The sequence below is a fragment of the Dermacentor andersoni genome, chromosome 9, assembly GCF_023375885.2.
Source record: "Dermacentor andersoni chromosome 9, qqDerAnde1_hic_scaffold, whole genome shotgun sequence".
In the NCBI taxonomy this organism is placed as follows: domain Eukaryota; kingdom Metazoa; phylum Arthropoda; class Arachnida; order Ixodida; family Ixodidae; genus Dermacentor; species Dermacentor andersoni.
Genome location: NC_092822.1, coordinates 134,237,909 through 134,244,330, shown reverse-complemented (window position 1 = coordinate 134,244,330; position 6,422 = coordinate 134,237,909). Strand labels below are relative to the sequence as shown.

The window sequence follows — 6,422 nt, the reverse complement described above, 5'->3', positions numbered from 1 at the left end:
CTCATCTTCTTCCTGCTTTTTCGCGAAAGAACTTTCTGTGATTGGCCGAAGTTGTTCGCTGTCGCCTATATTATCCGCCTCTACAGCATTCCGACTATCCAATTGCTGCTGCTCCTCAATTGATGTGGGATTAGTAGCTCGCGGCTCCAATGCTTGTGTGCCCTCTTCTCTCTCTCCTTCATCTCCGAATGAGGTGCTTGCGCCACTCTCAGTGTCAGTCACCTGACGCTCATTTCTCGATGGTTCCTAAATGCGCGCTGCACGGCGTTAGCGCTACGTGTAGAGCATCCGGTCACTTGTTCTTGCTCTCTCATCGGGGAATACTGTTCCAGTCCGAATTCCTTTGCTTTAAAGTCTATACCCCAATCACATTCCTGTAGATCATTCAGTAGCTGTTGCCGGCAGTGACGAAGGCATTCGTAATCTTCCGGAGTGAGTAAAACTGGCACGCTAGTAGTTAACTGATAGTTACTGCGCAAAGCAATGATACACGCTGAGCAGCGCTCCCCGACGAGCACGGAAGACCGAGAGGCACATACATTAGGTGTGCGGTGACACCCTGTCCAGAAGCACCAGTTAACTTTATTTTGCCGCTACTCTGACCCGAAATCTCAGCCGATACCGCATTCGCTCTTATCACCGTGATGTCTGCACCTGAATCAATGCGCGTGACGCAGCGTTTGTCTCCCACTAAAATCTCGATTCTCGGGTAATCCGTCGGTGGGTTGTTCCCAAAGGCGGTGTATCACGGTGGCGTGGAAGGGCTCTTAACTGACATCTCATTCTGGGGAGCTACACGCGAAACTTCAGCTTTATTGGCAGTAGTGTCATGTGAAGAGTCACAATCTCTTTTGAAGTGACGCCATTGTCCACATTCAAAACACACCACAGAATTAAGGCTGAAGCTCGACCAAGTGGCCTGTTTAGCTTGCGGCCTATAATTATGATTTCCTGATGCAGCACATCGGTAATTGCCTTGCCTACTAATGTCCAGGCTTTCTTCGAAATTTGCGGCTAACTCTGCTATGTCTTTGGCTTTCAACCAGCCCTTTACTTCCTGCTGGGTGACCAGTGAGCGGAGATCCCTTGGCATGAACTGCTTTAGCCTATCAGCTATCAGCAATTCCGGCAGATTCTCAAACGACAGCACCTCTCTATTTCTGATGTAGTACGTGAAATTGTCTCCAGGCGATTATATTCTGCGGTGCTCAGTTGGAGTCATCCGCAGTTCTTCCAACAGTCTAGATTTTAGGTCTGAGTAACGCATTACACCAGCCTCCGATTGATTGGCAACGAATGTTCGGATCTTGTCATTTGGAAAAGGTAATATAATCGGGCCCTGTATTACATCAGGTACACTCAATGCCGCAAAAAATAGCGTCCACGTTCTTGAACCAGGCGGGAATCATTGGCTCGTTAGTGGGCATGGGGGCAAGGACTGCTTTCAATTCTTTCGCGCATTGTGCCATTACGGTGTGCTGATTCCTGTTCTCCGATTCCTCTCTGACGCGGCATGCGACGACCTCATCTTCTCCAGCTCTAGCTTCAGCTTTAACGCCCCTATCTCAAGCATCAATTCGTGGGTGCGATCCGATTCGTTCACACTGTCACCTTCAATCGCACCCAGAGTGTGCCTGAACGCAAGTGTATTCAGTGAACGGGAAATTGAGAGAGCACAAAATGAGCCTCACGTTGTCGTGATGTGTCGCCCGGTGCTGCTGTCAGCTGCGTCAGTCTTGTCTCCCAGGCTCGCCGTGATGTAGTCCTTCGGTGCTCCAAATGCTCGACCAGACCACTCCTGGCGTTGCCTTGCTCAGTCGCGTCGACGTACCTTGCTGCCTTGCTTGTGATGCAGAACAGCACAGCACCTCCTTTGTCGCTAAACGAAGTCGTTCGGGTCTGCCCTCGTTCCTTGACATGCAGCAGCTCTCATCCCGCTCAGCTACTGTCTCGCAAATGTTGTCTGGCAGGCTCGTACGGGATGCCAGTACTGCTTCTCACAGAGTACCAGCAGGTCCAAGTTGCAGCGAGCGTCCAGTCAACTTCACCGGACTTAAGCACCTTCCTCGCTGCGGGCTGTCCGATTCTAGGGTCGACTGCGCCAGTTCATTTCCTTTCCCTTTGTCCTCTGGTAGCTTCAACACTAGTTAAGGAGGGAAGGTGTTGAAGGTCCGAAGTTGGCGCCCCTCGATGACTCGGGAGCCCGGTGGCAGCTCGAAGGAAGAGCCGTTGTCCGATAAAGTGACGCTTCATTCAAACGCCGAGGTGTCTGTCCGAGTTCAAGCCCGAAGCTCCGCTCTCTCCACACAACCAAAGATGACTTTTTAAGCCCTCAGTTGCACAAAGGAGTGGCAAACCAGCCAATCACACATGCGAGTTCACATCATTGTAACCAATAGCAGAAGCACCTTCGTGCCGCCCACGGCATTGGTGGAAACAGTGGCACTCTTTACAACACGTCATGGGATATGATTTCTCAAAGACACGTGTCATCTCCCTCTCCCCTACGTAGGGCTGTGAGTATCGGCCCCTGATGTCCTTCCTTTTTCACCTGCAAGCGGCCGCCATGCAAGATGCTAGAATGTTTCCATCAAACCATGGCATATTAACTGCATATCTGCCGGACAGCGGGCTGCCATGCCAGTACTGAGAAAACTGTCTCCCGTGCAGCTGTGGGCCGGTTCGATTGAAATCGAAAGACCATAATTGGGACCCGATGGCGATCGCACACAAAAGCATCCCTCTGTCGTAGCCGGCTAAGTGGTGGTAAAGCTACCGCCGTTTTCACTGGCATTCTCAGAAGGCGCACGCGGATGCCAAACATGAAACCGGCTGGGCAGTGTCGCGTCGCCCAATTTCCGTGACCAAGACGGTCGACGGGACATTTGGGAAGCGCATGGGCATTAGTGGTGGTGGTGACCTCAAGCACTCCCTACCTTTGATCTTCACGCCTGTCTCAGCTCAGGGCTCTACCCTTTTGTTCCGAGCGAGGGTGCACACCTAGTGCCTTTTCTACGACGCAGCCACTAATCCGTTTTCTCTCTACGCGTGGATGTTCCTCGCGTCCTCTCTTCGCGGAACCCACCTGCGTACTTCGTTTCCGGTTATTGGCCGATACAGCATGTGTTAACTCGTCCTGCGCTTTGCTGTAGTCGCCTCAACTGGGCCACAAAACAACAGTAAGGTCAACTGCCTAGCCTCAAACTGACCAGGGCCCTAGTATTTGAGAAACAGATATAAGATACTAGCGCAATTATTGTATGCGATACGATACTTCCGATGTTTATCTTAATATACTTCGATACGTTTGCAAATTTTTTATTATTTATCTATATAATGTAGGCGTAAACGCGTACGAACAAAAAAGTTTCCTTCGGAATTTCTTAATTCCGCCAAACCTTGTTTCATTTGAATGAAATGTCTGTCAGTATCTAAAAGAGTTTGTCTTTCTTGTTCAAAGTATAATATTTTCATTCTGAAACAAGTTATTGGGCTTGCTTCGGCTGCCTAACATCAAAACTCTTTATACGCTGCGCTATAAGCGGTTATTGCTTGTTGCTATTGTAATTGATGGGAGTGGCTGCTCTGCTTGCCGACCAGCTGGTGGGTCGGCATGTAATTTCACGAATGTCAATAAGAAGCCTCTGCGCGATGGAGCAAATACCGCAGTAGAGTTTTACCTTGTCGATAAACGTATTAGCATTTACGCAATAACGGAGAACCAGACTTGTGTACAGCAACAAGAACGCTAGTAGCGACATTTTTTATGCATCCTGTATACATAGGGTACATAAGGCGGCATTGGTCTTTCATATTCTACCTATAATGCTGGCCTAAAGAATTCGTTAGCGACATATTTTTAAACGTTCCATCCTCTTACGATTTTTCTTATACTTGTGCAAGCCAGAAACGTTTCATACGTATTCTAGTGGCAGGAAGCGTCGCAGGATGACATCGCTATGCATAATAGTGCCACTTATAGCCACGATTACCTGGGGATTGGTAACAGTAAGAAATTTAGGGGGAGCTAGAAAAAACGCAAAAAATATATCTAAGTAAAATAGAAAGGAGTTCACGTATCACACAATTACAGTGAATACGGGGAAACACGATAGGCGGCGCCACTAATATCTGTGATATTTAAGTATGTAGTATTGTCAACTTAATTGTTAATATCAGGCAATAGAAAGTTCAGTGCCTGTGGAAAAATAGCTTAATGCTGCTCGTGTGGACGCTCATGAGAAAAAACTGAGTATTTATTATTATAATGCTTCTCGAATCCTTTTCATATCATCTTTAACATGTTTCCTTATAATTTCTGCTATTAACATGCAAACTCAATTTGGCGATTTTACTAAGTCGTAAGCTGATCCTTTGTTACTGTGTGCTCCAGTCACGCCCAGATTATTTTTTGTTCAAGATATCACCCTGACATAACAGAAAACTTAAGTGGAATGGAAATATGTCAACATTAAGAATGACGAAGGCAGTTCATAAATAAGAACAAAGAAGAAAAATTATTTTAGCAGCACGCTACAAAACAGACGTTGCATCAAACAGACGGGAATAAACAATACAGAGACCTAGGTACTGTATGGGATGAAAAAAAAAGACAGTTAAGAAATCACTTGTGCTAACAAATTAATTATGATTTAAAGAACTCATTGAATAAAGATATCAGGCAGAACAGAGATAAGTACGCCAAGAAGTGATCTGTTAGCTAAATGCTTATTCTGTTACACCTAGCCTTAGTACAGATGGTGATAAAGCTGTTAGAACCTCAGTTGAGAGATTTCAGAAGCAGCTGCTGCTCAAACCGACAATCGGAAATTGTCGAACGATCAGCGCAGTAAATCAAAGAGGCAAAAGAGAACCATAAGAGCAGGTTCTACAGGAGCAGAAGAGCAGGTCGGTATGTTTCCTTGGTCGCTATACCTAATGAATGCCACCTTCAGGTACTGATACGACTGTATCATCGAGATATCATGTGGGGGTCACGCTGATGGTTTAGACACGCAAGTTTTCTCTCTGCTTCCGATAACGCGGCTTTACTGCACACTGGCCTGGTTCAAAGGGAAAGAATTTGTCCAGTGTGTTAGTAGTTGAAGTTGAAGGGTGGCGTGGAGAAGCCCGAGCAGTGTCACTTGCTGTCGTCAACGACTCAATGACCGCTTTCTCAGCGAGTTGCTGAACAGGAGTGCAAATCTCCAAATACACTCCCTACAACCAATGTACCTTAATATACGCATGGAGAACTGCTGCAGTTACTGCGTCTTCTGCGCCGAGTTTAATTTCGAAGGAATCGTCAAATTTACGCAGAAAGACATTCATAACTGCCACCAAAAGGGGATTACAGTACGTGTCTTTCGTACGCACTTCTTCTTCGAGCCTTGGTCTAATAGAACGTCGCAATACTCCGTCGTAATGAAGTCTCCCTCCTGAAATATCTGCAACTTCAGCTTATTACAACACTTTCCAAGATTCTCTTTCGAACTTAACAAGGCTTTTATGCTCTCATGTGTAGAATTCCAGCGCGTTGCACAGGGTCTCTTAAGAAAGTGGCCCAAAATAGAGAAACCTTTCCCGATAATTGTTGTCTTCGGGCGCAATTCCACAAAGCAGTACATATTCACACGAGGAACGCACTTACACGTTCAAACGCAGGTGTCTGCTTTGCTTTTTGGCGTCAGCGGTGGCCTTAGCGTGTGGCATGCGCACCTGATTTGAAACATGATTTGTGCATGCATCGTCGTCTATCGTCGTTGTCGCTTGAAAAGAGATGTCCATATTGTCGTCGGTGTCTAGAAAAAGTGAAATAAACAAAGAAGAAAGAAGAGGCTGTTTACATCGAATTTACAACGAATCAAATCTACAGGTTCAGAATGTGTCGTCGTAAAATTGTCTCATTTTTCACCGCGTGAAAACATCCGAGAAAGTGTGAAATATATGTAGGAACGATGCGGTGCATTTTGCAGCACATATAGTATTCTGCTTCTACGTATGCCATGGCTAATCATGTACGATCCTTACCTTCGTCGTTGTTCTCTAGGCAAGAGCCAAATTCCTCGAATGCCTTAGCGAAGTTGCTTGCATTGTCAGTGACCGTAGCCACTGTCTTTTGGAGGGGCATGCCACATGTTTGCTTAGTTTAGTCTAAAATGTCGGCCACTCCGTCCTGCAGGCCAGTGCGAGGTACTTCCGAGAATGCGAGCCAGCATCAATTTAAACAATGCAATAAAATTGTTGCTAATTTCTTGGCAGTCTAGCAAAGCACTCCTTCTATATTGAAAACTCCAAGACGCTCACCCAGGTCACACCCATGAAGCTACGGTGAGACCTGGACCAGATGTCAGGAGTGCTTGCTACGTAGTTCTGCACTGAAAGCTGCGCGCGAACGTCACAAATAATCTTTGCCCCGTCCT

At 46.6% G+C, this 6,422-nt stretch overlaps 1 pseudogene; it reads right to left on the bottom strand.

Moving 5' to 3' along the window:
- Positions 1-4,780: 4,780 nt before the first annotated feature.
- Positions 4,781-6,130, bottom strand: LOC140213361 (uncharacterized; annotated as a pseudogene).
- Positions 6,131-6,422: the final 292 nt, after the last annotated feature.